Source organism: Ranitomeya imitator, chromosome 10, assembly GCF_032444005.1.
Source record: "Ranitomeya imitator isolate aRanImi1 chromosome 10, aRanImi1.pri, whole genome shotgun sequence".
NCBI classification, from domain to species: Eukaryota; Metazoa; Chordata; class Amphibia; order Anura; family Dendrobatidae; genus Ranitomeya; species Ranitomeya imitator.
In genome coordinates, this window is record NC_091291.1 from 71,010,786 (window position 1) to 71,033,309 (window position 22,524).

The window sequence follows — 22,524 nt, forward strand, 5'->3', positions numbered from 1 at the left end:
TCCCAAGACTAGCGAAAGGCCCACGGGTAGCACAGCCACGGAGGGTCTCCTCCACTGCTTCCCAGGACTAGCAAGAGGCCCACGGGTAGCACAGCCACGGAGGGTCTCCTCCACTGCTTCCCAGGACTAGCGAAAGGCCCACGGGTAGCACAGCCACGGATGTTCTCCTCCACTGCTTCCCAGGACTAGCGAGAGGCACACAGGTAGCACAGCCACGGAGGGTCTCGTCCACTGCTTCCCAGGACTAGTGAGAGGCCCACGGGGTACACAGTCACAGAGGGTCTCGTCCACTGCTTCCCAGGACTAGCGAGAGGCCCACGGGTAGCAGCCACAGAGGGTCTCCTCCACTGCTTCCCAGGACAAGCAAGATGCCCATGGGTAACACAGTCACGGCGAGTCTCCTCCACTGCTTCCCTGGACTAGCGAGAGGGCCATTGGGAACACAGCCACGGAAGGTCTCCTCCACTGCTTCCCAGGGTCTCCTCCATAAGTCTAACATAAGTGAATAGAAAAGTAAGCACTGCTGCTCCATTCATATAGAGGACTGTGGGAGCAAGAATCTTGATGTTGGTGGGGGTCCCACAGCCAGCGATCAGACCTTTATCACCTGTGAAAAGGTGATAAATGCATTTTATAACCCAGGTTATCCAAGTTATGCCACGGAGGCCATAAAAGTGATGGACCTTCACACTAGAGCCAAGAGACACCCATGACCTTCTAACAGCTTGGAGCAAAGCAAATAAATTACTTGATGAAATATCCAGACTAAAGCCCATTCCAGCTATGGATCCATCATATCCCCCTTCAGTTACCTTTCATTCACTGCAGTATGTGAAGAAACTATATGAAGAATATGCACAATGTCTAAGGCAGAAGGCCTGTCCACCCCTGCCGGCAGTGTAAAGCCCATGCCTTTCCCACCTGTCATCCGTATGGTAGGTAAATAGCCATAAGGCCCAGTCCAGCAGCCATTAATGTGCTCCCCGCATGCAGCATTGTCAGTAACCACTTACTGAGGTGACGCTCAGGTTTGAACTCGTGTGACGGGGCGTCATGTTTATGGGCTTCATAAACACCCTATTGTCTGCCTTATGTTAAATAGTTGTAATCTATTACTATCAAATAATAAAGTATTCACTGCTCTGCCAAGAAAAACATCAGTTAGTCGCACTCACATGGGTTTATTAGTTTTCTTTTTACACTATGTGCCAAGGAAACATGTTCATGCCAATCAATTGGCCATCATTTTATGTGCCTGGGACATCACGGTCCCAGCCTCACACTCCAGGCAACTCGAAGAAACACTCATAAAGGTGCTGCAGCAAGAGCCACCGACTATAACGACACCTCAAACGTCTCGTGTACGGCCTCAGGACACTCCTATCTGTACCATGGACGCTCCATAGTGACCAGCCTCTATCTGTACCATGGACGCTCCGTAATGACCAGCCTCTATCTGTACCATGGACACTCCATAGTGACCAGCCTCTCTCTGTATCATGGACGCTCCATAGTGACCAGCCTCTCTCTGTATCATGGACGCTCCATAGTGAGCAGCCTCTATCTGTACCATGGACGCTCCGTAATGACCAGCCTCTATCTGTACCATGGACACTCCATAGTGACCAGCCTCTCTCTGTATCATGGACGCTCCATAGTGACCAGCCTCTCTCTGTATCATGGACGCTCCATAGTGACCAGCCTCTCTCTGTACCATGGACGCTCCATAGTGAGCAGCCTCTCTCTGTATCATGGACGCTCCATAGTGAGCAGCCTCTATCTGTACCATGGACGCTCCGTAATGACCAGCCTCTATCTGTACCATGGACGCTCCATAGTGACCAGCCTCTCTCTGTATCATGGACGCTCCATAGTGACCAGCCTCTATCTGTATCATGGACGCTCCATAGTGAGCAGCCTCTCTCTGTATCATGGACGCTCCATAGTGAGCAGCCTCTCTCTGTATCATGGACGCTCCATAGTGACCAGCCTCTATCTGTACCATGGACGCTCCATAGTGAGCAGCCTCTCTCTGTATCATGGACGCTCCATAGTGAGCAGCCTCTCTCTGTATCATGGACGCTCCATAGTGAGCAGCTGCTATCTGTATCATGGACGCTCCATAGTGAGCAGCCGCTATCTGTATCATGGACGCTCCATAGTGACCAGCCTCTCTCTGTATCATGGACGCTCCATAGTGAGCAGCCTCTCTCTGTATCATGGACGCTCCATAGTGAGCAGCCTCTATCTGTACCATGGACGCTCCATAGTGAGCAGCCTCTCTCTGTATCATGGACGCTCCATAGTGACCAGCCTCTCTCTGTATCATGGACGCTCCATAGTGACCAGCCTCTCTCTGTATCATGGACGCTCCATAGTGAGCAGCCTCTCTCTGTATCATGGACGCTCCATAGTGACCAGCCTCTCTCTGTATCATGGACGCTCCATAGTGAGCAGCCGCTATCTGTACCATGGACGCTCCATAGTGACCAGCCTCTCTCTGTATCATGGACGCTCCATAGTGACCAGCCTCTCTCTGTATCATGGACGCTCCATAGTGAGCAGCCTCTATCTGTATCATGGACGCTCCATAGTGAGCAGCCTCTATCTGTATCATGGACGCTCCATAGTGACCAGCCTCTCTCTGTATCATGGACGCTCCATAGTGACCAGCCTCTCTCTGTATCATGGACGCTCCATAGTGAGCAGCCTCTATCTGTACCATGGACGCTCCGTAATGACCAGCCTCTATCTGTACCATGGACACTCCATAGTGAGCAGCCTCTCTCTGTATCATGGACGCTCCATAGTGACCAGCCGCTATCTGTATCATGGACGCTCCATAGTGAGCAGCCTCTATCTGTACCATGGACGCTCCATAGTGAGCAGCCTCTATCTGTACCATGGACGCTCCATAGTGACCAGCCTCTCTCTGTATCATGGACGCTCCATAGTGACCAGCCTCTCTCTGTATCATGGACGCTCCATAGTGAGCAGCCTCTCTCTGTATCATGGACGCTCCATAGTGAGCAGCCGCTATCTGTATCATGGACGCTCCATAGTGACCAGCCTCTCTCTGTATCATGGACGCTCCATAGTGAGCAGCCTCTATCTGTACCATGGACGCTCCATAGTGACCAGCCTCTCTCTGTACCATGGACGCTCCATAGTGAGCAGCCTCTCTCTGTATCATGGACGCTCCATAGTGAGCAGCCTCTATCTGTACCATGGACGCTCCATAGTGACCAGCCTCTCTCTGTATCATGGACGCTCCATAGTGAGCAGCCTCTCTCTGTATCATGGACGCTCCATAGTGAGCAGCCGCTATCTGTATCATGGACGCTCCATAGTGACCAGCCTCTCTCTGTATCATGGACGCTCCATAGTGACCAGCCTCTCTCTGTATCATGGACGCTCCATAGTGAGCAGCCTCTCTCTGTATCATGGACGCTCCATAGTGAGCAGCCGCTATCTGTACCATGGACGCTCCATAGTGAGCAGCCGCTATCTGTATCATGGACGCTCCATAGTGACCAGCCTCTCTCTGTATCATGGACGCTCCATAGTGACCAGCCTCTCTCTGTATCATGGACGCTCCATAGTGACCAGCCTCTCTCTGTATCATGGACGCTCCATAGTGAGCAGCCTCTATCTGTACCATGGACGCTCCGTTATGACCAGCCTCTATCTGTACCATGGACACTCCATAGTGACCAGCCTCTCTCTGTATCATGGACGCTCCATAGTGACCAGCCTCTCTCTGTATCATGGACGCTCCATAGTGACCAGCCTCTCTCTGTATCATGGACGCTCCATAGTGAGCAGCCTCTATCTGTACCATGGACGCTCCATAGTGACCAGCCTCTCTCTGTATCATGGACGCTCCATAGTGAGCAGCCTCTCTCTGTATCATGGACGCTCCATAGTGAGCAGCCGCTATCTGTATCATGGACGCTCCATAGTGACCAGCCTCTCTCTGTATCATGGACGCTCCATAGTGACCAGCCTCTCTCTGTATCATGGACGCTCCATAGTGAGCAGCCTCTCTCTGTATCATGGACGCTCCATAGTGAGCAGCCGCTATCTGTACCATGGACGCTCCATAGTGAGCAGCCGCTATCTGTATCATGGACGCTCCATAGTGACCAGCCTCTCTCTGTATCATGGACGCTCCATAGTGACCAGCCTCTCTCTGTATCATGGACGCTCCATAGTGACCAGCCTCTCTCTGTATCATGGACGCTCCATAGTGAGCAGCCTCTATCTGTACCATGGACGCTCCGTAATGACCAGCCTCTATCTGTACCATGGACACTCCATAGTGACCAGCCTCTCTCTGTATCATGGACGCTCCATAGTGACCAGCCTCTCTTTGTATCATGGACGCTCCATAGTGACCAGCCTCTCTCTGTATCATGGACGCTCCATAGTGAGCAGCCTCTATCTGTACCATGGACGCTCCATAGTGACCAGCCTCTCTCTGTATCATGGACGCTCCATAGTGAGCAGCCTCTCTCTGTATCATGGACGCTCCATAGTGAGCAGCCGCTATCTGTATCATGGACGCTCCATAGTGACCAGCCTCTCTCTGTATCATGGACGCTCCATAGTGACCAGCCTCTCTCTGTATCATGGACGCTCCATAGTGAGCAGCCTCTCTCTGTATCATGGACGCTCCATAGTGAGCAGCCGCTATCTGTATCATGGACGCTCCATAGTGAGCAGCCTCTCTCTGTACCATGGACGCTCCATAGTGAGCAGCCTCTATCTGTACCATGGACGCTCCATAGTGAGCAGCCGCTATCTGTATCATGGACGCTCCATAGTGAGCAGCCTCTCTCTGTATCATGGACGCTCCATAGTGAGCAGCCGCTATCTGTATCATGGACGCTCCATAGTGAGCAGCCTCTATCTGTATCATGGACGCTCCATAGTGACCAGCCTCTATCTGTACCATGGACGCTCCATAGTGAGCAGCCGCTATCTGTACCATGGACGCTCCATAGTGACCAGCCTCTCTCTGTATCATGGACGCTCCATAGTGACCAGCCGCTATCTGTACAATGGACGTGTCATAGTGACCAGTCACTATCTGTACCATGGGCGCTCCGTAGTGACCAGCTTCTATCTACACCATGAACGCGCCATAGTGACCAGCCGCTATCTGTACCATGGACGCTCCATATTGACCAGCCGCTATCTGTACCATGGACGCTCCATAGTGACCAGCCGCTATCTGTACCATGGACGCTCCATAGTGACCGGCCGCTATCTGTACCATGGATGCTCCAGTGACCGGCCGCTATCTGGAGCATGGACGCTCCGTAGTGACCAGCCACTATCTGTACCATGGACGCGCCATATTGACCAGCCTCTATCTGTACCATGGACGCTCCATATTGACCAACCGCTATCTGTACCATGGACGCGCCATATTGACCAGCCGCTATCTGTACCATGGACGCTCCATAGTGACCAGCCGCTATCTGTACCATGGACGCCCCGTAGTGACCAGCCTCTATCTGTACCATGAACGCGCCATATTGACCAGCCGCTATCTGTACCATGGACGCTCCATAGTGACCAGCCACTATCTATACCATGGACGCTCCATAGTGACCAGCCGCTATCTGTACCATGGACGCGCCATAGTGACCAGCCTCTATCTGTACCATGGACGCTCCATATTGACCAGCCGCTATCTGTACCATGGACGCGCCATATTGACCAGCCGCTATCTGTACCATGGACGCTCCATAGTGACCAGCCGCTATGTGTACCATGGACGCACCGTAGTGACCAGCCTCTATCTGTACCATGGACGCGCCATATTGACCAGCCGCTATCTGTACCATGGACGCTCCATAGTGACCAGCCGCTATCTGTACCATGGACGCCCCGTAGTGACCAGCCTCTATCTGTACCATGGACGCGCCATATTGACCAGCCGCTATCTGTACCATGGACGCTCCGTAGTGACCAGCCACTATCTGTACCATGGACGCTCCATAGTGACCAGCATCTATATGTACCATGGACGCTCCATATTGACCAGCCGCTATCTGTACCATGAAATGACAAAAAAAGACTCGCACATCCAAGCCAGTGTGAATAGGTGCATACCAGGAGCAGCTACCTCAATACATGAATCTACAAAAAGCTGCTCCTGGTATGCACCTATTCACACTGGCTTGGATGTGCGAGTCTTTTTTTGTCATTTCTATGTTAGCTTACTGACTGCGCACTCCTCCCATCACCATGTGGTTTTTAATTGCATCTCATCACACTTGGTCCCGGCCAACTCATATGTAGGCTTTGCTGAACAGAGGTGTCCATATTCACCCAGGCATACAGGCATTGGCCTTTGGTAAGTGTTCACATTTGGACAGGGGGGTCAGGGACCCATCAGTTCTGAGACCACCTTGACGATTGGTTGATGGGCTCACACTATTTGATTATATCAAATTCTGTGCAAAGCGTCTCTTAAATATTTTCCTAATGTTCAAATGCCATTTTGCGATTCATATTTCATATATTTCATATTAGACATGCTTTTGCACGATAGAGTGCAACCTTTTTTGTAGCTTTCTGTACCATGGACACTCCATAGTGACCAGCCTCTATCTGTACCATGGACGCTCCATAGTGACCAGCCGCTATCTGTACCATGAACGCTCCATAGTGACCAGCCGCTATCTGTACCATGGACGCTCAGTAGTGACCAGCCGCTATCTGTACCATGGACGCTCAGTAGTGACCAGCCTCTATCTGTACCATGGACGCTCCATATTGACCAGCCGCTATCTGTACCATGGACGCTCCATAGTGACCAGCCTCTCTCTGTATCATGGACGCTCCATAGTGACCAGCCGCTATCTGTACCATGAACGCTCCATAGTGACCAGCCGCTATCTGTACCATGGACGCTCAGTAGTGACCAGCCGCTATCTGTACCATGGACGCTCAGTAGTGACCAGCCTCTATCTGTACCATGGACGCTCCATATTGACCAGCCGCTATTTGTACCATGGACGCTCCATAGTGACCAGCCACTATCTGTACCATGGACGCGCCATAGTGACCAGCCACTATCTGTACCATGGACGCTCTGTAGTGACCAGCTTCTATCTACACCATGAACGCGCCATAGTGACCAGCCGCTATCTGTACCATGGACGCGCCATAGTGACCAGCCGCTATCTGTACCATGGACGTGCCATAGTGACCAGCCGCTATCTGTACCATGGACGCTCCATAGTGACCAGCTTCTATCTACACTTTGAACGCGCCATAGTGACCAGCCGCTATCTGTACCATGGACGCTCCATAGTGACCAGCCGCTATCTGTACCATGGATGCGCCATAGTGACCAGCCACTATCTGTACCATGAAACAATGTAAAGAGCTGTTGTCCACTGCATTTCTCTCACCAAGTGCGATTTACTCTACAAACGAGTTAAAAATAGATATCGACTAGAAAGATTGTGTGTTTGCAAAAATCTCATAATATCCAGCGATAATCATATAAAGTAAAAAATCAATTAGTTTACAAGACAATGTTTACACAATAGGCTAGACGTATTATCATCATTGAGCTACTCCCAACATCTGTGGTTCCCAGTCTGTAAACTAGGGGTAAGTCTTAGGGAATGCTGGTACCTGTAGTTCCACAACCGTTGAAGAGCCACTGCTCTACATAAAACCAATATGATAAGTACAATTATAGATCCTGTGCAGAACAGATCAGAAGGTAACGCAGTAAATCTCGTCTTTACTCTGTATGGCTGTTGTATTGTATTGGTATAATGTGAATTTCGTCTTACAGCATTACATTTGGTAACAAGCCATCGGAAGCAATGAATATTAGTACACCTGTACCCCAGAACTATATGGCGAGAAACGGTAACTTACAGATATAACCTCTGCACATGGGAAAAGTTATATCGGAATATATCAGAACCTCCCGCTGTTCGGAAATCCTCCACAATCGGGAGCCTAAACACCTACAGCCAGCCTGCGGATTAGGAATCGTACCTGTTCTCACGGAATGTGCAGCTTTCCTGCAGAACCAGAAAAAGAAGAAATCTACTCCCCGGCCGCAGAGCAGGTAGTTAACTCCAAAGTGTCCCGCAGTGCATCCAGACACCACTGTCAGTACATGTCCGGAAGGAGAAGAACAGGCAGCAGTCCCTGATGTCACTGCCAGGAGGGGCAGGCTCTGCTCCATGTAGCCACACATCATACCTACACTAAGGGATAGGCTCAACACACTGCCAACCTACTCTGACAAAGGTGTAAAATGCTTCCTCATTGTTACTTTGTTCCACTACTTTCTGCCAAATAAAACTTTCTACATTTATTTCACCTTTGTGTATTGCGATAGAGAACAGATGCTAAACTGGGACTGGACCGATCCCAGCTCCGCGCACATCACATGTGGTCTACTCCGCACAGAGAACCTTCTTGGGTTTTATGTTAAAGAAGTATTCTGGTTTTATGTGATGAGCAATCATAGGGGTAAAGTTTCTGTAGCCTTCTAAGTGCCTCATTCAGACAAGAATTTTATACGTAAAATATCCAAGAAGTATCGTTTCTCCTTGCGGAGATAGACATATCTAAAAAAAAATCCAGAATTTCAACCGTGTTCTCAATCAGAGTGTCACCAGTGTTCTCGATCAGTGTCACCAGTGTTCTCGACCAGAGTGTCATCAGTGTTCTCGGTCAGAGTGTCATCAGTGTTCTCGACCAGAGTGTCATCAGCGTTCTCGATCAGAGTGTCATCAGTGTTCTCGATCAGAGTGTCACCAGTGTTCTCGATCAGAGTGTCATCAGTGTTCTCGATCAGTGTCACCAGTGTTCTCGGTCACAGTGTCATCAGTGTTCTCAGAGTGTCACCAGTGTTCTCGATCAGTATCACCAGTGTTCTCGATCAGAGTGTCACCAGTGTTCTCGATCAGTGTCATCAGTGTTCTCGATCAGAGTGTCATCAGTGTTCTCGATCAGTGTCACCAGTGTTCTCGGTCACAGTGTCATCAGTGTTCTCGATCAGAGTGTCACCAGTGTTCTTGACCAGAGTGTCACCAGTGTTCTCGGTCAGAGTGTCATCAGTGTTCTCGATCAGAGTGTCACCAGTGTTCTCGATCAGTATCACCAGTGTTCTCGATCAGTATCATCAGTGTTCTCGATCAGAGTGTCATCAGTGTTCTCGATCAGTGTCACCAGTGTTCTCGGTCACAGTGTCATCAGTCTTCTCGATCAGAGTGTCATCAGTCTTCTCGATCAGAGTGTCATCCGTGTTCTCGATCAGAGAGTCCTCCGTGTTCTCGATCAGAGTGTCATCAGTGTTCTCGATCAGAGCGTCATCAGTGTTCTCGATCAGAGTGTCATCAGTGTTCTCGATCAGAGTGTCATCAGTGTTCTCGATCAGAGTGTCATCAGAGTTTGATCAGTTTTTCTTGGGTGAGAAAAGAACAGATGGAGGTTTCCCAAGCATCTCCTATCAAACAGTCCGTGAAAACCTAAGAGGAGACAGGTGGCTTCTGAATGCTGTTCGATTTGCTTACAGATCCACAGAATTGGACTGGCGAGTTTGATCCAACACTTAGATCAATATTGGAAAAGTCACCATGGTTTTGTGAGGAGTCGGACCACTTTCTCCAAGGAATATTCAGACATGGGAACAGCCCCATAGAGTATGAAAGGTGAAAAACATGGCTAGCACTTGTACTAGTAAAATGGACCTCTGAATGAGCCCTTAGGCCACGGTCACATATTCAACATTTGGTCAGTATTTTACCTCAGTATTTGTAAGCCAAAACCAGCAGTGGAACAAAAGGAACCGAGGAAAAGTATAATAGAAACACGTCACCACTTCTGGATTTATCACCCACTCCTGGTTTTGCCTTACAAATACTGAGGGGAAATACTGGCCAAATACTGAATGTGTGAACGTGGCCTTACTCTGTACTTCAGTTTATCATTTTCAAGATATTTTAATATTTCCTGTGAGTAGAAATATTAAGAGGGGTTGTCCAGAACTTTAGGATTGACGACGTAGCCTTAGGATAGGTCATCAATGTCAGACTGGTGAGGATGCGACCCCCGGCCTCCCTGCCAATCAGGTGTTCTTGGCGTCTACAGTGTCCGGAACTTTTTTGATGGCATACAGAAAAGTACAGACATTTTATTAAATTTTACTATTTTGTATTATTTGACCGTACCTCAATTTTAAACCTGTTATACTAATAAATACATTTTATTATTCTGAATTCTGAATATCGGTCGGCTTCTTTTGCTGTTGTTTTAGTGTCTGGAATGGTCAGTTGCAGAGCGGCACAGCTCCATCGATGGAATAGTGGCCGCAGGCGGGTACTGCACATTCGCTCCCCATTGATTTGAATCAGACCCCTACTGATCAGACACTGATGACCTTTCCTAAGAAGAGGCCATCAATGTTTAGGTCTGGGACAACCCCTTTAAGAGTGGAGCTCCGCCACATGTCCAAATACCGAACTATGGTGCTGCTACAATGAAGCTCGGTGTGAGTGAATGTGGCTGTGCTGTGATCGGCATTTTGCTGCGACCATAATACCATCCTTGGATTTTTGGTCGCTTGTATGCAGCAGTCTTTGCACTAGCTTTACACCAAGCAGGTGTAGTGATCATACAGTCCCAGTAACACTGCAGCAGCCAATATCATTCCTGCCAGCGGTAGATAAAAAGCCCGGGCCAAGCTGTCATCGGACACCTCTAGGATGGCAAGGTGCAGCACAGTGGCCAGGCATCCATCCATAGCTGCATAGCTTTCATTATTTACATAACAGTCTGCATTCCCCTCCGCAGTGCACCACTGACTGACGGCCATCATTAAGAAGGCCGCCGTGCTGCTCCCAATGCTCAGCTTCGTTGCAGATCATCAAATCACTGCTTCCCAATCTGTCTGGTCATTTCAACAATGACACTTACTGAGGAGCTATGGACTTAAAAAAAAAAAAACTTCCGCCACCATGGAATGGTAGAACATAGAAAACCCTCACCTCCTAAATCCCCTGCCTCCCCAGCCCTCCCAATGGGGTTCCGTTTGCTTTGCTGCTGTGATCACGTCCTGTATGAATGACCACTGTAGTAAAGAGACCACTGGGATGGCAGTAGGGCACTGGGGGTCTTGCCAGGCGAGTATTATTACTACAGTGCTTGCCCTATCATCTTCTGCAGGAGCGCAGTGCCCCCCGTCCTCCCAGCTTCCTGTTTGTCGGGCATAGTTCATCTTCTGCAGGAGCGCAGTGCCCCCTGTCCTCCCAGCTTCCTGTTTGTCGGGCATAGTTCATCTTCTGCAGGAGCGCAGTGCCCCCCGTCCTCCCAGCTTGTCGGGCATAGTTCATCTTCTGCAGGAGCGCAGTGCCTCCCGTCCTCCCAGCTTCCTGTTTGTCGGGCATAGTTCATCTTCTGCAGGAGCGCAGTGCCCCCCGTCCTCCCAGCTTCCTGTTTGTCGGGCATAGTTCATCTTCTGCAGGAGCGCAGTGCCTCCCGTCCTCCCAGCTTCCTGTTTGTCGGGCATAGTTCATCTTCTGCAGGAGCGCAGTGCCCCCCGTCCTCCCAGCTTCCTGTTTGTCGGGCATAGTGCGCTCCAGCTTCTTGACTGACAGGTCAGACCACCGCCATCACTGTGCTGTTGGCCCTGATTCCAGTGCTGGGTGACTACTGGGCTACTTGCTGTAGTTTTGATACAACACTGATTAATCTGCTACAGCTCTGCTAGTCCTTTCAATAACGCGCTATGTAGTTCTTGATATTCGCGAGCTTTGTCTGTTCTGCCCCCATGGGCATGTAGCAGTTTCCTATCTATGCAGTGTAGATGAATAGGAGCAGCACCAGAGAAGTATGGCTGCACAGCTGCTGGCAAGAACCAAACCATCCAGATCAAAAGCAAAAACTGGGGGCAGCACTCCAAAAAATGATGGCAAAGAGAGTGCTTTATTAGGCCATAGTGGCCACATTTCGGTTCTGCAGGTCTGAAGGTTAGCAATTCAGAGCCGAAACATTGCCAGTATGGAGTAATAAACCACTTGCGTCCCCATGGTTATGTGGAGTGCTGCCCCAGTTTTTGCTTCCTATGCACAGCGTAGGATAAATCTGTCAATCACTGAGAGATACACTGTGCTCATCACTGAGAGGACTAGCAGAGCTGCAGCAGGTAATATTGCGTTACTGCTCGCAGGCCAGTAACACGGCTCTGGGATCAGGGTCTTCTACTGCTGCCCTCCCCAGAGAGGGAACATAAACCTGATGAAACATTCCCTTTAAATCATATTAAAAGCAACAAATTTCACAAACTAAAGGCCTCCTTTAAAGGGGTCATTAAGAATACTGGGGTGAGAAGAGAGCTGTGGAAGCTCCGCACTACTTTGTGTAACATTAGACTGTATGCCCTGGAGAGTACACATATGATGACGATAGCATTGACTGCAGTCCATCTGTACAGTCTATAGCACAGGACTACTGATCCATGATCACACACACAGCGGCGTTATATGGCCGGCAGACTATTGTACTAACCATTACACCCATATGCAGAGGCTCCAGAGCAAACACCGCTTACCTAAGTCAACAGTATGAAGGGAAAACTGATCAATCAGCCAGCCGCCGAGAGGAGACATGACAGCGGATATCACATTTTACAGATCATTGAGGGAATGTGTTCCCTTTAGAGGGGTCTGCAGGGTACCACCTTGGGTTACGCTTGGCCTGCCCGATCTACTGAAGGCCATAAAATACGACAGATAAGCGGATCCATCTGCGGAGGATTGACTCCAAGTCGGATTCCTTGAAATTCCACACAAATTCGGACACTTTCAGATTTTATTTGAGGATCTATACGACACCTTGCCCGGCTCCATCTGCCACACAATTAGGGTGTGAATACATTATCTCATTTATTAACATTTTGGTGAATTAGCGTTTTTTTTTGTTTGATATATTGTCATAATTAAAAACAAAAACCAGTTTGGAGTTGGCACTTCCAACATTTCGGAGGTTGCTGAGCGGACCTAGAAGACTAACTCTAGTAGCTGCTCACCATTGCCCAGAGTCTGATGCAAAATTGCCATTTTTTTTTAAACCCTTAAAATTCAAATAAAATGATACAAAGAGGTGAAGTATACCGATGACACTCCTTCACCCACACCCTCAGATCACGCAAGCCTTCTAAATGGGACTGCGAGGAGGAGGAGGAGAGCAAAAACACAGGTTTTACCCACTTCCAAAAAAGGGCAGAAAATGCAGCGCGGCAGCTCACCACCCCATGGCCCCATGCCAGGAACAGGAGGTGCCGTCACTCAGGTAGGGTGTGTTCTGTATGTGCACTCACATACCTGGACAATGACAGAGACAATCTGCAGGGTGGGGCAGGATGGTAGCAACCGTCTGCCAGAAGTCACACCTTGTGCACCATGGCGCTGGAATCCACCTTTACGGAAGGAAAATCAGGGGTTAAATGATGCTGACTTACAGAGCTGGAGATACTGAGCGCAGAGTACAGTGTCTCTAATAGCAATGGCCCCTGATCCTCACCTGGGATCTGTTATTTGGGGTGTTTACACAGGGTTTATTTAATTTCTTATCATAAGACACTATAAATCTACAGTATATATAAAATAGCAGGCTATAATAATATACATGGCTATAATTCAGCACACACTAATAGAAGGCAAGAGATCAGCGCTGAGTGCTCCATACGGAGCCTGCACCACAGCAACGCCACGCCAGGTATCAGAAGAACTGTCCCCTCATGAGTGGGAGAGATCCACACTGCTCAGGAACGAAGGGACCGCCTGTACATCACAGTGTAAGGGCAGGGGCACACCAGCGCACTCTCCGACACAACATCGGATCACACGGACCAATGATATTGTATGCTCAATAATCGGATCATACTTCACCATACAAGTCTATGGGTGCCTGGGAAATGTCACACTGTAGTTGGGTGACATCTGAGCGCTGACGAAAACTGGAGAAAAATCCAGCGTATAGGTCTTCAGTAAAAATAGAAACTTTATTATTCAGTATAAAAATCCATAAATGTTGCAGCTCTGTACATGGGGTGGCATAAATCAGCAAAATGAGCAAACATATTTCGGATTGTAATCCTTATTCATTGGCAATGAAAAAGGGTTCGAGTTACCCAAAATACACTCAAATTGTAATATACAAAAAGTTTTTAAAAAGTAAAAAAATATTGTAACAATGTCTACGTTTTTGTTTTTCAAATTTTATGCCAGATTTAACACAAAAAAAACCTTAAAAAAATAGAGCCAAAGGGAAAACTGTAACATCAGCATTTTCTTAATATATAATTCATATACTTAGGGAAAAAGGAGTTCAATGTTGGGCTGGAAGTGACACAGAGAGTGCTAATGGTACATGGGTTAGAGGGGGGTACGATATTCTTGCCTTGCCCCAGGTGCTGGCGACACCGGCTACACCACTGTTCACACAGACGTAAAATCTGGGGACATCGAGAATGTGAAGCTGCCTGTAACATTCTCCAGCTTTACAAGGAGGTATATTCTTCACAGGGCGCCCCAAACTCACGTTACCTCACAGTACCCTGACTGCTGTTAGGACCAGGGTGCAGTGGGCCTAGGTCCCTAGCAATGCCCCACAACAACCTCACGTGACCAGAATGGATGCCATTGTTTGGCCCTCACGTTTTCCCATGTTATTATACCTGGATAAGGATGGAGCCATGCACACCAGGATAGGGATGAGGAGGCCCTGCATAATAAGATAGGAATGAGGGGGCCATGTATACCAGGATGGGGATGAGGGGGCCATGCATAATAAGATAGGAATGAGGGGGCCATGCATACCAGGATAGGGATGAGGAGGCCCTGCATAATAAGATAGGAATGAGGGGGCCATGTATACCAGGATGGGGATGAGGGGGCCATGCATAATAAGATAGGAATGAGGGGGCCATGCATACCAGGATAGGGATGAGGAGGCCCTGCATAATAAGATAGGAATGAGGGGGCCATGCATACCAGGATAGGGATGAGGGGGCCATGCATAATAAGATAGGAATGAGGGGGCCATGCATACCAGGATAGTAATGAGGGGGCCATGCATAATAAGATAGGAATGAGGGGGCCATGCATACCAGCATGGGGATGAGGGGGCCATGTATACCAGCATGGGGATGAGGGGGCCATGTATACCAGGATGGGGATGAGGGGGCCATGTATACCAAGATAGGGATGAGGGGGCCATGCATACCAGCATGGGGATGAGAGGGGCCATGTATACCAAGATAGGGATGAGGGGGCCATGCATACCAGCATGGGGATGAGGGGGCCATGTATACCAAGATAGGGATGAGGGGGCCCTGCATACTAAGATAGGAATGAGGGACCATGTATACCAGGATAGGGATGAGGAGACCATGCATACCAGGATGGGGATGAGGGGGCCATGCATACCAGGATAGGGATGAGGGGGCCATGCATACCAGCATGGGGATGAGGGGGCCATGTATACCAAGATAGGGATGAGGGGGCCATGCATACCAAGATAGGAATGAGGGGCCATGCATACCAGGATGGGGATGAGGGGGCCATGCATACCAGGATGGGGATGAGGGGGCCATTCATACCAGGATGGGGATGAGGGGGCCATGCATACCAGGATGGGGATGAGGGGGCCATGCATACCAAGATGGGGATGAGGGGGCCATGCATACCAGGATAGGGATGAGGGGGCCATGCATAATAAGATAGGAATGAGGGGGCCATGCATACCAGGATAGGGATGAGGGGGCCATGCATAATAAGATAGGAATGAGGGGGCCATGCATACCAGCATGGGGATGAGGGGGCCATGTATACCAGCATGGGGATGAGGGGGCCATGTATACCAGGATGGGGATGAGGGGGCCATGTATACCAAGATAGGGATGAGGGGGCCATGTATACCAGGATAGGGATGAGGGGGGCCATGCATACCAGGATAGGGATGAGGGGGCCATGTATACCAGGATGGGGATGAGGGGGCCATGCATACCAGGATAGGGATGAGGGGGCCATGCATACCAGCATGGGGATGAGGGGACCATGCATACCAGGATAGGGATGAGGGGGCCATGCATACCAGCATGGGGATGAGAGGGGCCATGTATACCAAGATAGGGATGAGGGGGCCATGCATACCAGCATGGGGATGAGGGGGCCATGTATACCAAGATAGGGATGAGGGGGCCCTGCATACTAAGATAGGAATGAGGGGCCATGTATACCAGGATAGGGATGAGGAGACCATGCATACCAGGATGGGGATGAGGGGGCCATGCATACCAGGATAGGGATGAGGGGGCCATGCATACCAGCATGGGGATGAGGGGGCCATGTATACCAAGATAGGGATGAGGGGGCCATGCATACTAAGATAGGAATGAGGGGCCATGCATACCAGGATGGGGATGAGGGGGCCATGCATACCAGGATGGGGATGAGGGGGCCATTCATACCAGGATGGGGATGAGGGGGCCATGCATACCAGGATGGGGATGAGGGGGCCATGCATACCAAGATGGGGATGAGGGGGCCATGCATACCAGGATGGGGATGAGGGGGCCATGCATAATAAGATAGGAATGAGGGGGCCATGCATACCAGCATGGGGATGAGGGGGCCATGTATACCAGGATGGGGATGAGGGGGCCATGTATACCAAGATAGGGATGAGGGGGCCATGTATACCAGGATAGGGATGAGGGGGGCCATGCATACCAGGATAGGGATGAGGGGGCCATGTATACCAGGATGGGGATGAGGGGGCCATGCATACCAGGATAGGGATGAGGGGGCCATGCATACCAGCATGGGGATGAGGGGGCCATGTATACCAAGATAGGGATGAGGGGGCCCTGCATACTAAGATAGGAATGAGGGGCCATGTATACCAGGATAGGGATGAGGAGACCATGCATACCAGGATGGGGATGAGGGGGCCATGCATACCAGGATAGGGATGAGGGGGCCATGCATACCAGCATGGGGATGAGGGGGCCATGTATACCAAGATAGGGATGAGGGGGCCCTGCATACTAAGATAGGAATGAGGGGCCATGTATACCAGGATAGGGATGAGGGGGGCCATGTATACCAGGATGGGGATGAGGGGGCCATGCATACCAGGATGGGGATGAGGGGGCCATGTATACCAGGATGGGAATGATGGGGCCATGCATACCAGGATGGGGATGAGGGGGCCATGCATACCAGGATGGGGATGAGGGGGCCATGCATACCAGGATGGGGTTGAGGGGGCCATGCATACCAGGATGGGGATGAGGGGGCCATGCATACCAGGATAGGGATGAGGGGGCCATGCATACCAGGATAGGGATGAGGGGGCCATGCATACCAGGATGGGAATGAGGGGATCATGCATTCCAGGATAGGGATGAGGGGGCCATGCATACCAGGATGGGGATGAGGGGGTCATGCATACCAGGATGGGGATGAGGGGGCCGTGCATACCAGGATGGGGATGAGGGGGCCATGCATACCAGGATAGGGATGAGGGGACAATGCATACCAGGATAGGGATGAGGGGGCCATGCATACCAGGATAGGGATGAGGGGGCCATGCATACCAGGATAGGGATGAGGGGGCCATGCATACCAGGATAGGGATGAGGGGGCCATGCATACCAGGGTAGGGATGAGGGGACAATGCATACCAGGATAGGGATGAGGGGGCCATGCATACCAGGATAGGGATGAGAGGAGCCATGCATACCAGGATAGGGATGAGGGGGACAATGCATACCAGGATAGGGACAAGAGGGCCATGCATACCAGGGTAAGGATGAAGGGCCAATGCATACCAGGGTAGGGATGAGGGGGCCATGCATACCAGGGTAGGGATGAGGGGGCCATGCATACCAGGGTAGGGGATATTAAGAACAGAATTGATCTCATTTTTTGCTTCAATTTTTTTCTAATTTCCTCCTCTAAAACCTAGGTGTGTCTTATGGTCCAGTGCATCTTATAGTCTGAAAAATACGGAAATAGATCTTAGAATAAAACATTAGAATTATATGATGTTATGTAAGAGCAGTAAAAAGCATATGGCCCAATAGCTCAATTTAGACATGTAATTAAAAATGATTAAAAACCTTGATTAATAGAGATAATAAAGTATGATGTGAACAAAACTGCCCCCAAACACAGTTAGATACCCCCACAGTAAATTCTTGCTCAGTAGCCTACAAACGTACAGTATGGTGACCCCATCACAGTATGATTCCTCAACTGTAAACCCCACACAGCCCTCCATAAAGTATAATGGCCTCACAGTGCTTCATACAGTATAATTCTTCTAATTCTGTATATAACACAGTTAGATACCCCCACAGTAAATTCTTGCTCACTAGCCTACAAACGTACAGTATGGTGACCCCATCACAGTATGATTCCTCAACTGTAAACCCCACACAGCCCTCCATAAAGTATAATGCCTCACAGTGCTCCATACAGTATAATTCTTCCATACAATACAATGGGGCCCCACTTAAGTGTTCCATACAGCATGATGGGGCCTCACATAGTCCTCCATACAGTATGATGGGGGCCTCACATAGTCCTCCTTACAGTATGGTGGGGCCTCACATAGTCCTCCACACAGTATGATGGGGCCCCACATAGTCCTCATTACAGTATGATGGGGCCCCACATAGTCCTCATTACAGTATGATGGGGCCCCACATAGTCCTCATTACAGTATGATGGGGCCTCACATAGTCCTCCACACAGTATGATGGGGCCCCACATAGTCCTCATTACAGTATGATGGGGCCCCACATAGTCCTCATTACAGTATGATGGGGCCCCACATAGTCCTCATTACAGTATGATGGGGCCCCACATAGTCCTCATTACACTATGATGGGGCCACATATAGTCCTCAATACAGCAGTCCTCCATACAGTATGATGGGTCCTCCCATAGTCCTCCATAGGAGTATGATGGGGCCCCACATAGTCCTCATTACAGTATTATGAGGCCTCACATAGTCCTCATTACAGTATGATGGGGCCTCACATAGTCCTCCATACAGTATGTTGATACAGTTGAAAGTGCAATGCCGGGTGGGGGAACGCTCTGCTTTGAGGGACAAACGCCCTCACCCTGCGGGTCAGAATTTGACATATGTGGTCTAGGTGAAGAGTGTGTGTTTATAGAGTATATATAGATAAGCAGAGTGTTCACATTAACTGTCACAATATTTCCCCCTTGTATAATGTTTTACACTTGTTAAATTGTAACGTTCTCCCGACATTCACCCGTCCCAAACGCTTCCATAAGATGCCTGCTAAAGAAGTGTGAGCCCTTGCTCCACAATACACACTTCTGCTCCTGAGGCAGCTGATTTCACTTCATCTGATATTATGCTTGCTGATGTAAGGTTGCCTGTAGCCGTTTGGCCTTGGAAACACGTCACAAAGCTCTCAGTGCCCAGTGTTTGAGCTGATGTTAATAAAGAAGCCTTCCCATGAAGTGTTTTTTTTTTTTTTTAAATAAATCTGTGTATATAGTGCAGTGTATTTACCAATATACTCGCCTTCTCCAGGATCCAGAGCCGACCTGCTCCTCTCCTCAGTGACGTCACTACTCTTTAGGCTATGTGCACACGTTCAGGATTTCTCGCAGAAAATTCCTGAGAAAAACCTGAAATTTTCTGCAAGAAATCCGCAAGAAATCTGCATGCGTTTTTGCGGCGTTTTTTTCTGGACATTTCCCAATGCATTTTGTAGTGGGAAATCCGCAAAAAAAACGCAAAATTAATGAACATGCTGCGTTTTTTACCGCCTCTCTAACCTTTCCCGGCGCCTGCGCACTGCAGTACTAAGTGGCACTTTTGTGAGTTCTGCTCTTGGGCTCCCTCCGGTGGTTTTAAGTGGAATGGCTGCTCCTTGGATTTAGCTGTCTGCAGCTGCTTCCACTGATTGTCTTTCTGCTCGGCTATTTATGCCTGGCTCTTCCCTTCAGCCAGTGCCACTTGTCAATGATTCCTGGTTGGATTCACATCTCTCCTGGATTTCCCTGATATCCTGACCAGTTCTGCAAAGATAAGTCCTTGCTTTGCTCTTTTCTGTCCACATGTTGTGGACTTATTCGTTCTGTGCATTCTATGTTTTGTCCAGCTTGTCAGTATGGATTAATTCAGTTAAGCTGGAAGCTCTGGGAAGCAGATTTACCCTCCATACCTTTAGTCAGGTGTGGAGATTTTTGTAAACTCTGTGTGGATTTTTGTAGTTTTTAATACTGACCGCACAGTATTCTATCCTGTCCTATCTATCTAGCTAGACTGGCCTCCTGTGCTACATCCTGGTTTCATTCTGTGTATGTCTTTTCCCTCTCCACTCACAGTCATTACTTGTGGGGGGCTATCTATCCTTTGGGGATTTTCTCTGAGGCAAGATAGTTTTCCTGTTTCTATCTTTAGGGGTAGTTAATTCTCAGGCTGTGACGAGGTGCCTAGGGAGTGACAGGAGCATCCCACGGCTACTTCTAGTGTTGTGTTGAGCTTAGGGACTGCGGTCAGTACAGGTACCACCTCCTTCAGAGCTCGTCCCATGTTGCTCCTAAACCACCAGTTCATAACAGTAGAAAGGCAAAATGAGCAATTGTAAGTGGACAATGCTATATAATATGAGGATTGCAAACGTGTGAAACTGGCTTTAGGTTACATTTGCCAGGCCACCAAGTAACATTATATATAGCTGTGGCAAATAAAAGGGAACCTGTCACCCCAAAAATAGCCTATAAACTAAGGGTACCGTCACACAGTGGCATTTTGATCGCTACGACGGCACGATTCGTGACGTTCCAGCGATATAGTTACGATCTCGCAGTGTCTGACACGCTCCTGCGATCAGGGACCCCGCTGAGAATCGTACGTCGTAGCAGATCGTTTGAAACTTTCTTTCGTCGTCTAGTGTCCCGCTGTGGCGGCATGATCGCATGGTGTAACAAAGGTGTGCACGATATTGTATACGATGTGTGCATAGTAACCAACGGCTTCTACATCGCACATACGTCATGAAATTATCGCTCCAGCGTCGTACATTGCAAAGTGTGACAGCAGTCTACGACGCTGGAGCGCTATTGTTACGATGCTGCAGCGTCACGGATCGTGCCGTCGTAGCGATCAAAATGCCACTGTGTGACGGTACCCTAAGGCCACCGGCATCAGTGGCTTATCTACAGCATTCTGTAATGCTGTAGATAAGCCCCCAATGTATCCTGAAAGATAAGAAAAACAGGTTATTTTATACTCACCCAGGGGCGGTCCCGCTGAGGTCCGGGTCCGATGGGCGTTGCGGTCTGGTCCGGGGCCTCCCATCTTCATAGGATGACGTCCTCTTCTTGTCTTCCTGCGGCGGCGCAGGCGTACTTTATCTGTCCTGTTGAGGTCAGATGGAAGTACTGCAGTGCGCAGGCGCCGGGCCTCTCTGACCTTTCCCGATGCCACATACCCAATGGGTGATCACACTTATGCAGCCACAGATGTCAGATTATGGGTGACATTAAAGGTGTAAAAAGCTCTGAAATGATTCTTCTTGGTATGTTTTTTTTTTACATGACAAAAACCTGATGACTTTTTATATCCACAGTAGATGTGTGATTGTTTAATGTTGCTGATTCTCATATCTGACTCAGTATCTGGCATGTAAAATGTGGTATTTTAGTAGACTACATGCCAAGTGCAGAATCGTATTGGTCAAAGGGCAAAGTCACATTTTGTGCAATCACACAATGAATTATACATCTGCAAGAACAGAAGCAAAGAAACCAAGCAACAGCTGGGGACGGCTGCTTACAGAAAAAAGTCTAGTAAAAAATACAAATCTTCACAGGAGTCTTAGGCTATGTTCACACGTTGCGTTTGAAGCATTTTTTTTTCTGCAGGCAAAACCTACTCGAAGGTGCTACAAAAAAAGCGTGTTTTGCTGCAGTTTTTTTGCTGCATTTTTGCGGTTTTTGTTGTCTCTTGTATATGCTGATAAAGTTTAATGCCTCCAAAACATCATATTGCAACTTCCTTAAGGTTTTTGTACCAAAAACGCAGCAAAATCTTTTGTACTTACCCATTGCCTCTTATGGGTGAAAGTAACACTGCAAATTCACAAAAAAAAAAAAACGCTGAAAGAAGTGACATGCTGCAGTGTACAAAATCATGGTAGTTTTCCAAATACTGTAACACTGCTTAAAATTTGCATCAAAAACGCTGCAAAAACGCAACGTGTGAACATAGCTTAGATGTAAAAGCTGAACACCTACAGTATGCTAAGGCTCCTTTCACACTTCAGCTTTTTGCCGTCAGTCACAAGTCGTTGGCTCGATGGATCCGTCGCAGATTGTGAAAACTGATGCGACAGATCCATTTTTTGGACAGATCCGACTAGTGGACCTGGCTAAATGGATTGGAGCATGCTCAGTTAAAAAAAACGGAATCCAGAGC

The 22,524-nt window shown here is 48.9% G+C and overlaps 1 protein-coding gene across 5 annotated transcripts in view; it reads right to left on the reverse strand.

The window, feature by feature from the left end:
- The window catches only part of LOC138651456 (myosin-10-like), a 274,522-nt gene that overhangs the window by 161,389 nt on the left and 90,609 nt on the right, over positions 1 to 22,524 (reverse strand). Inside the window, exon 1 of one of the 5 annotated variants that reach the window (XM_069741675.1) lies at positions 13,371 to 13,466. The exons of 2 other annotated variants lie outside the window; for them this stretch is intronic. The gene's annotated coding sequence lies outside the window, so the exon portion shown is untranslated. Of the gene's footprint in view, positions 1 to 8,034; positions 8,196 to 13,370; positions 13,467 to 22,524 lie in introns of those variants that run through there. 2 more of the 5 variants (XM_069741672.1, XM_069741670.1) reach the window with 2 other exon arrangements.